The sequence below is a fragment of the Myotis lucifugus genome, unplaced genomic scaffold (genome assembly GCF_000147115.1).
Source record: "Myotis lucifugus unplaced genomic scaffold, Myoluc2.0 scaffold_165, whole genome shotgun sequence".
In the NCBI taxonomy this organism is placed as follows: Eukaryota; Metazoa; Chordata; class Mammalia; order Chiroptera; family Vespertilionidae; genus Myotis; species Myotis lucifugus.
In genome coordinates, this window is record NW_005871213.1 from 2,208,691 (window position 1) to 2,215,792 (window position 7,102).

The following is a 7,102-nucleotide window of genomic DNA, read 5'->3' on the forward strand; positions in this document are numbered from 1 at the left end:
CTTTTTAAAAAGGGATGCCAGAGAAAAAGCTAACGACACATTTCGTTTGACGGCTCTATGTGTCCTAGATTTGATAGCTCACACTCCCAAACACACACACACACACACACACTCACTCACACAGTAAGAACAAGATTTAAAGTGGGGAAATCACCCATCTAGTAAGTGCAAAGCTGGATGCTGCCTGGAATCATTATCCTTGTTACACTCCAGTAAACAGCATATCCAGGTTCATTTCAAGAATGAAATGAAGGCTCACACGCTGGAGCTATAACTCCAGAGGAGTGGATATGGAGAGCTTTGCCACGGGCAGACCAGGAATGTGTCTGTTGGAGAAAGGAGAGAGTCCCTGTCCTTCCCCGCCCCCCCACCCCCACCCCCACCCCCAATACAACAAATAAAGTGACGGAACTAGCCAACACTTTTCAAACACATTTTCTTCAAAAATTGGACAAAAAGAAAGACTGGCATGTTTGATTCATCTATTCCTTACAATATTCCTTCTGAGCCACAAATATCAACTTCGGACACAAAGGAGGAAACACAGCAAACCTAAAGAATTTGCCCAAGGGGGCGCTGGATCCCAAACCAGCGCTCTTTGCTTGCCGAGCACCTGTGGCCCTCGGGTGTTTTCCCAGAACTTCTAGAGCACATTTCCCGCCTCTGGATTTCAAAGGTGTAGGCCGGTTGTAGTTTTTGAAAGGCTGAATTCTCATCCCAGCCTTGGCAAAGCCTTTGACTTTGTGTTTCTCTCTATCATCCATCTATGTATCTATGTATCTATGCATCTAGCTAGCTAGCTATCATCTATTTCTTGACCTAAGTTCCTATAAAATAGAGAAATTAGACTACAGTTGTTCTTCCTGCTTTGACACATAGGAGTCTGCCATTCTGCAAGCCGAGACCAGCCAGCCCTGGGTTCCCATGACCGGCTGTCCCAGGGAGGGGTCTAGAAAACAAGCTCTATACAACATGCCTCACTTGCTGGACTCCCCGGCTCAGCCAGGCCATACGCCGCCCCCACTGGAGGCTCAGCTCCTTTCTGCCAGAGGGCATTCTCTGGTGAGGTGAGCTGGGCACAGGCCACCAGGAAGGACATCAGCCGAAAGCCAGAGAGAAGGGTCACAGGAACGCTTAACCCACAGCCTACGTATATTGTATTTTACCATTTTCAGGTGTGCGGGCAAAGGTAGCTCTGTGAGATGAGGATTTTATCCGACACCTGCGCATGAATTCCACATGTGCTCCTGAGACATGCACAGCTCCCGTTTCCAGTGTGGGTGGCAGAGAAGGACCAGGCTTGGAGGGCACCCTGACGTGGTTGCAGGTACCAGCTCCCAACCTTCCTAAGGAGCTGACATTATGCAAGTCCCTCTGAACATCAGTTTCCTCAGCCAGAGAATGGGACAGCGTCTATTGCAAAAGCTCCTCAGAAAGTTGCTAAAAGTGGACACGAAGGCTTGGTGTTCCTGCTGCGGATGCTCTAGGTGGCTCAGGGTGCTGCCGGCCGCACGTCATCGTTGCTACAGGAAGGGCATGCGTTTGGTTGCCAGTGGGAACGTGAGTGTTGACGGTGTGTTGGGGCAGTTGTGCATTTATCATTGTCCCGCATGACCCTAAAATGATGGTACATTTTACCTTATTCCAAAATCTGGAAATCGTCAAACCAAATGATTTTACTAAAGGACATTCGCTTAAAACACAAGCAGACTGCGGTAACGAAGGCATCTGTGAGGCCGAGCCCTCCGTGTCCACATCAGTGCGGGGCCTGGGACCTGGGAGGAGGCTGGTGACTCTCACCCCCCCCCCCCCACCCCCTCCACTGAGCTCCTGCATCCCTGTTTTTTTGTCTCCTCCCTTTTGTTATTGGCCTTGACTTCCAGCCTTTTTTATCAGATGCTCCAAAAGAACACGGGGTCCCTTTCTGGGAAGGACAACAGGTTTCTCTGGCCTTTGGGAGGAGGCTTTTGGAAGCACAAAAGTGCCCCCGTCCCCGGGCTCTGTCCCCTGGCTGAGACTTTCGGGGTCTGCTCCCTTCCACCTGTCAACTCCGGGGAAGGGAGCCCCAAGGGGTTTGTTAAAACTTATAGGCCGCCGGGCCCCTTGCTTGTATGAGATCCCGACCTTTCCCATTTTCAACCAAAAAGGGGGAAAAAAGTAGAAAACTACTGGCCCGGGCCCCACCCCAAGTAGCAAAGGACAAAAGAACTTGGGTCCAGTCCCAGGGCCAGGTGTTTTTCTGCCCCATGCGTCACCCCCCTGCCCCCTGCAACATGTCAGGTGGAATTCAGGTGCTCCACAGGTGACACTCGGGGAAGAAAACAGGCTGTGGCTCTGAGTAGAGACAGACATCTCCCGAGTTCCCCAGTTCCCTTGGGACACTGCGCTCCACTCGGATCCCTGCTTCCGCCCCTCTGCCTCCCCATGGAATGAGAGCCACCTGCAGGCAGGGACAAGGCCACATTGACCACAGTGTCCTACCTCCTGCAGCACAGGGTTAATGAATGAATGAATGAATGATCTCATTTTGATGCTTCATCCATCCTAAAAGTGCAATTAAACTCTTTGGGGACACTGCATTCCCCAGTTTCATTTTAAATACCTAATTATCCAGGCCATATAGAAGTTTTATTAGAAAGGGAAGTCATTAAACAAGCAGACACCAGACGCAGGCCTGACATAATTGAGAAGAGAAGCGCGTCTGTCGGCAGGGCCAAGGCGGACCCAGTAAGCTCACTGCTGGCAAACGACACGCCCGTTTCCAGCACTGGGACTCGCTGGTCCAATGGGGCACCTAAACCAGGCAAACAGACTCCTACGTTCCCCGGGAAAGGTTAGTGAGAGATTCTATAATTGCTTTCCAACACCTCCACGTTCCTAGATGGGAGTTAGGCTGCCGAATCCACACCGCCCTTGCCTGTGAGCAGCCACCCACCCACCCACACTTCCTGGCCTCACTGCTTCTGTCCCTAAGTCCCTGGGATGTACCTGTCATGCTTTCCCTCCGCACTTTCCATTATGAAAACAGTTCCATTTATTTCCTGGACAAGAGCAGCAATCCATTCTTGTGCAAAGAAAGCTACTTCCAGCATTATCAAACGCTTCCTCCCAGCTCAGAGGTGTCAAGCTCCTATTCATCACTTTTAGAAAAGAAGCCTCGTCAGTGCTGAGCCGAGAGCAGAACCCTAATAAAGTCTCTAAATATTTACTATGAGTCTGAGTTACAACACCTGGACCAGTTCCCACCCCCGCTGAAATCTGCGCACATTCTTCAAGCGCAATTATTTTAGGTCACTGACACGCCAGCCAAGAAAATGACAAGACTGTGTGCAGTGGCACAAAGAGCCGGCGGGACCCAGTTTTAAATTCTGGCCCTGCCACTCGCTAACCGCTGGGCTCTGTGCAGGCGACCTCACCTCTCCCTGTTCCCTCAACTGTAAATAGGGGACGGGAACAGTAATGCCCGGAAGTTGTATGGAGGATTTGAAAAACAACGTAAATACACACATAGGGTAACTCTGAAAAAACAAAAGGAAGCTAAACATGCTCAGAATAAAAACGATGCAACATTCACTTTCAAGTATTTTCTGATGGAGGAACCAAAATTTTTGCCATGGGGTAAGGGCAGTCTCTTCAATACATGGTGTTGAGCAAACTGGACGGCCACGTGCAAAAGAACAATATTGGACCACAGTCTCACATCAGACTCCAAAAGCAACTCTAAATGCATTAAAGACCTGAACATCAGACTCGAAACCATAAAATCCCTAGAATAGAACCTAGGCCAGTGATGGCGAACCTTTTGAGCTCGGCGTGTCAGCATTTTGAAAAACCCTAACTTAACTCTGGTGCCGTGTCAAATGTAGAAATTTTTTGATATTTGCAACTATAGTAAAACACAGACTTATATTTTTGATATTTATTTTATATATTTAAATGCCATTTAACAAAGAAAAATCAACCAAAAAAATGAGTGTCATAGGTTCACCATCACTGACCTAGGTAGAAAGCTCTTTGCCATGGGTCTTGGTGGTGCATTTTTGGATTTGACACCAAAGCAAAGGCAACAAAAGCAAAAAACACATGGAAGGAACGACACCAAATTAAAGCATTCTCAAGGCAGGAACACGTCTTTGAAAACCAGGGCATTTGTTGCCATTTCGAATGTGTTCCTCTTTGAGAAAACAAAGGCCTTGGTGATTCACACGGTGTCCTGGTGCCGTGGAACAGAGCTTATCTGGTGAGAGATAACACAGAGATTAACCAGCAGCGTGAGGAACCTGAGCGATTTTTAACCTTCCCAGATAATGAATGGATCTCTGAAGGCCAGAATTAGTCCGAAGAGCTTCCCACCACGCTTCTAAGAGGACCCAGAGGCCCAGTAACTGCGAACTCTTTTCTAATCAATATAACTAAATAACAGCAAGTCTAATGTGAGGTGGGCACCAGGCCAGACCCTATAAATACATAAGATAATTTGTTTCTTAGAAGGCAAGTATCGTTATTGCCATTTTACAGATGTAAGAATGGAGGCTCAGAGAGGGTTGGTGTTTTTTTTCAGAGTCTCACAGCTAGGACATCACAGCAGTAAAGTCTGGACTCAGATCTAACTTCAAAATTTGCTCTTTGCAATCGTCACCATGTAGCCCCTGAGGAAGGAGTTTGACCAAGAAGAAACAGGAACCAGCGGCTACTACGAGTGGATGAGTCAAAACTCAGCGAGGAAGGCAGGGCTGGCTCCCTGCCTCTTGCCTCTCTCCTGGCCCTGCTCACAGGAGCTGAACGGGGGGCTCTGCAGCAATCACCCCACCGCTGTGAGGGCCAGACCAGGGCTGTGAGGGCCAGACTAGGGCTGTGAGGGCCAGACCAAGTGGGCAGGGGCAGGACTGCTGGATTTCAGCCGCACAGCACAGGCTGCTTGCGTCAACCTTAATGGGTGACCCAGTCAAGTCACCAACTCTGGGACCCTACCTTTTCTCTTATGACACCAGCTCTCTGACTGTATTACAAGGATCTCTTTCCATGACTGTCTTCATCAGCAGACAACATGCTTGGAACAGTAATTGTACTCACTTTTTTAATCCCCAATTCCCCAAACTGCATTTGGTACAGAGTAGATGCCCAATTAATGAAAGGTACATAAACAAACAGATTCAACATCAAGGCTGGACAAGATGACTAAAGAATGCCCCTAACCCTGAGATTTTGCAGCGAATTATTCCTAAACCAGTTCTCGATCTCTGAGCGGTGGGTCAAGGTTCTTTACCAGAGAGGATGTTATGGGTGCTTCAGGCTTTCAACCTTCCAGAGCACCCTCTCTAGAAACGACTCCATCCCATCCTACCAGCACAAGCCAATGTGGCCACGAGGACAGACGCTGCCAACTGAGGCCCAGATGAGTGACGGCACTTCCTCAGGGTCAACGTTTGACCTTGAGGCTGTTGCTTCTCCAGTCTGTTCATGTGACCATGGTGCTTTTCCAGCTTATTAACAAGCCCAGAGCCTGGGCCATGTGAGGGGAGAAGGGGAGGGAGTGGGGAGAAGAGTGTGGAATGAAGGGAAGTATAAAAAGGGAGAGAAGAGGAGCTTCTCTGGCGAGTGTCACTGACAGCTGCCAGCCGTGACCCTGGGGCCGGGTGCGCTCTGAACAGGGGCTGGCTTGGGAGGGACAGATGGGCTCTCAGTGTCCCTGACTCATCCAGTTGCATCCAGGCCCTGAGAGTAAAAGCAAACTGAATGCTTCTCAGTGCGGAGTGAAAACAGGAAGTTGCAAGTGGCTTCGCTCTCCTCTCAACTCGGGTCCCTGCACTTGGGGTCAAGGGACCTATCAGGCAGCTCCCAGCAGCTCTCCTCCGCCTCCGTGGGAGTCCAGCAGCACGCAGAGGGGCCGGAAAACTGGGGACCACCTCCCATGAGCCTCGGAGGAAAGTCAAGGGGATGCCAGCTCCATCACTGTCCCATTCACGTCACAAAAACTGAGCACTATGTGCAAACCTCAGCGTGACCCCAGGGAGACAGCTCACTCGGCAAAGTGGGGACAGCCCCGACCCCACAGGGCTGCCATCAAGATGAAAGGAAATAACGCCTGCCAGCTCCCCCACCGCACTCGACATTTATTATTAGGACCGAGGCAGGATGCTGCCCACGGTGTGCCTGGGACTGTGGTGCCATGCCCGTAGGTGCCCCCCCCCCCCGCCCCCAGCACAGAGCTGGGAGCAGGAGGGGGTGTGGGCAGGTCTGTCCCCACCTCTTGCCTTATTTTCCCTGGCAGGAGGGCAGGGCCAGGATGAGGTGAAGCTCTGCTAGCCCCCAGCCTGGCCCAGTGCCCATGTTTATGACTGTTTATCCCAGAGCAAGTAGAAAGGAGAAATTAAAGCCATAAAAGACAGGACAACAGACCAATAAAAACCAGCTCCCAGAAGAGTCAGGAGGAGGAAGGGAGGCAAAACTGTCACCATGGCAACACAAGACAGTCGGAAGCATGCAAGAAAAACAGCCCCTGCTCTGCCTCCTCGCTTCATGGCAAAGCAAGCCCTGGGACCCCATTCGGAGCTCAGGGCGAGCCAGGGACCCACCCGAAAGCCCTGGCCCTCAGGCCCAGATGCCCAGCCTGCCCTGGCTGGCACCAACCCTCCTGGTGCTGGCCCAGCACAGGTCCCAACCCAACTCTGCGCCCTGGGGACTCGAGGCGGTGCAGGGTGATGATGGCTGGTGAGAGGGGAAAGTTTCAAACAGGGAAAGGAAGGAGGGCCACCGAGCAGTGGGGAGACCAAGGCCCTGAACACCAGCCCTGGGTCCCCTGGAGCAGGTGGGAAACCCAGGGTGTGGGAGGGGAGACCGGTGGCTGGGGAAGTCCTGGGGGTCTGGGGTGGGGTCGGAAAATAGCTTTGGAGATCTTAAATGACCACGCTCTTGGGCCTGGTCCCTGGGGATCCCGGCCAGTACATCAGGGCGGCTGGGATGGACCCAGGGACCACCTGGCCCATCTGACAGAGGCTTCTGGGTCCTTCAGCTGGCAGGCAAGACAGGTGTCTCCACCACACCGCCCTGCTGGCCGGGGACCAGCCTTTCAGGAAGTGGGTCGAATTGTTCCCAAAGCTCA

General features: G+C 51.4%; 1 protein-coding gene across 3 annotated transcripts in view; it reads right to left on the reverse strand.

The window, feature by feature from the left end:
- FAM49A (family with sequence similarity 49 member A) overlaps window positions 1–7,102 on the reverse strand; it is an 82,345-nt gene that overhangs the window by 74,297 nt on the left and 946 nt on the right. The gene's annotated exons all lie outside the window — the stretch shown is intronic.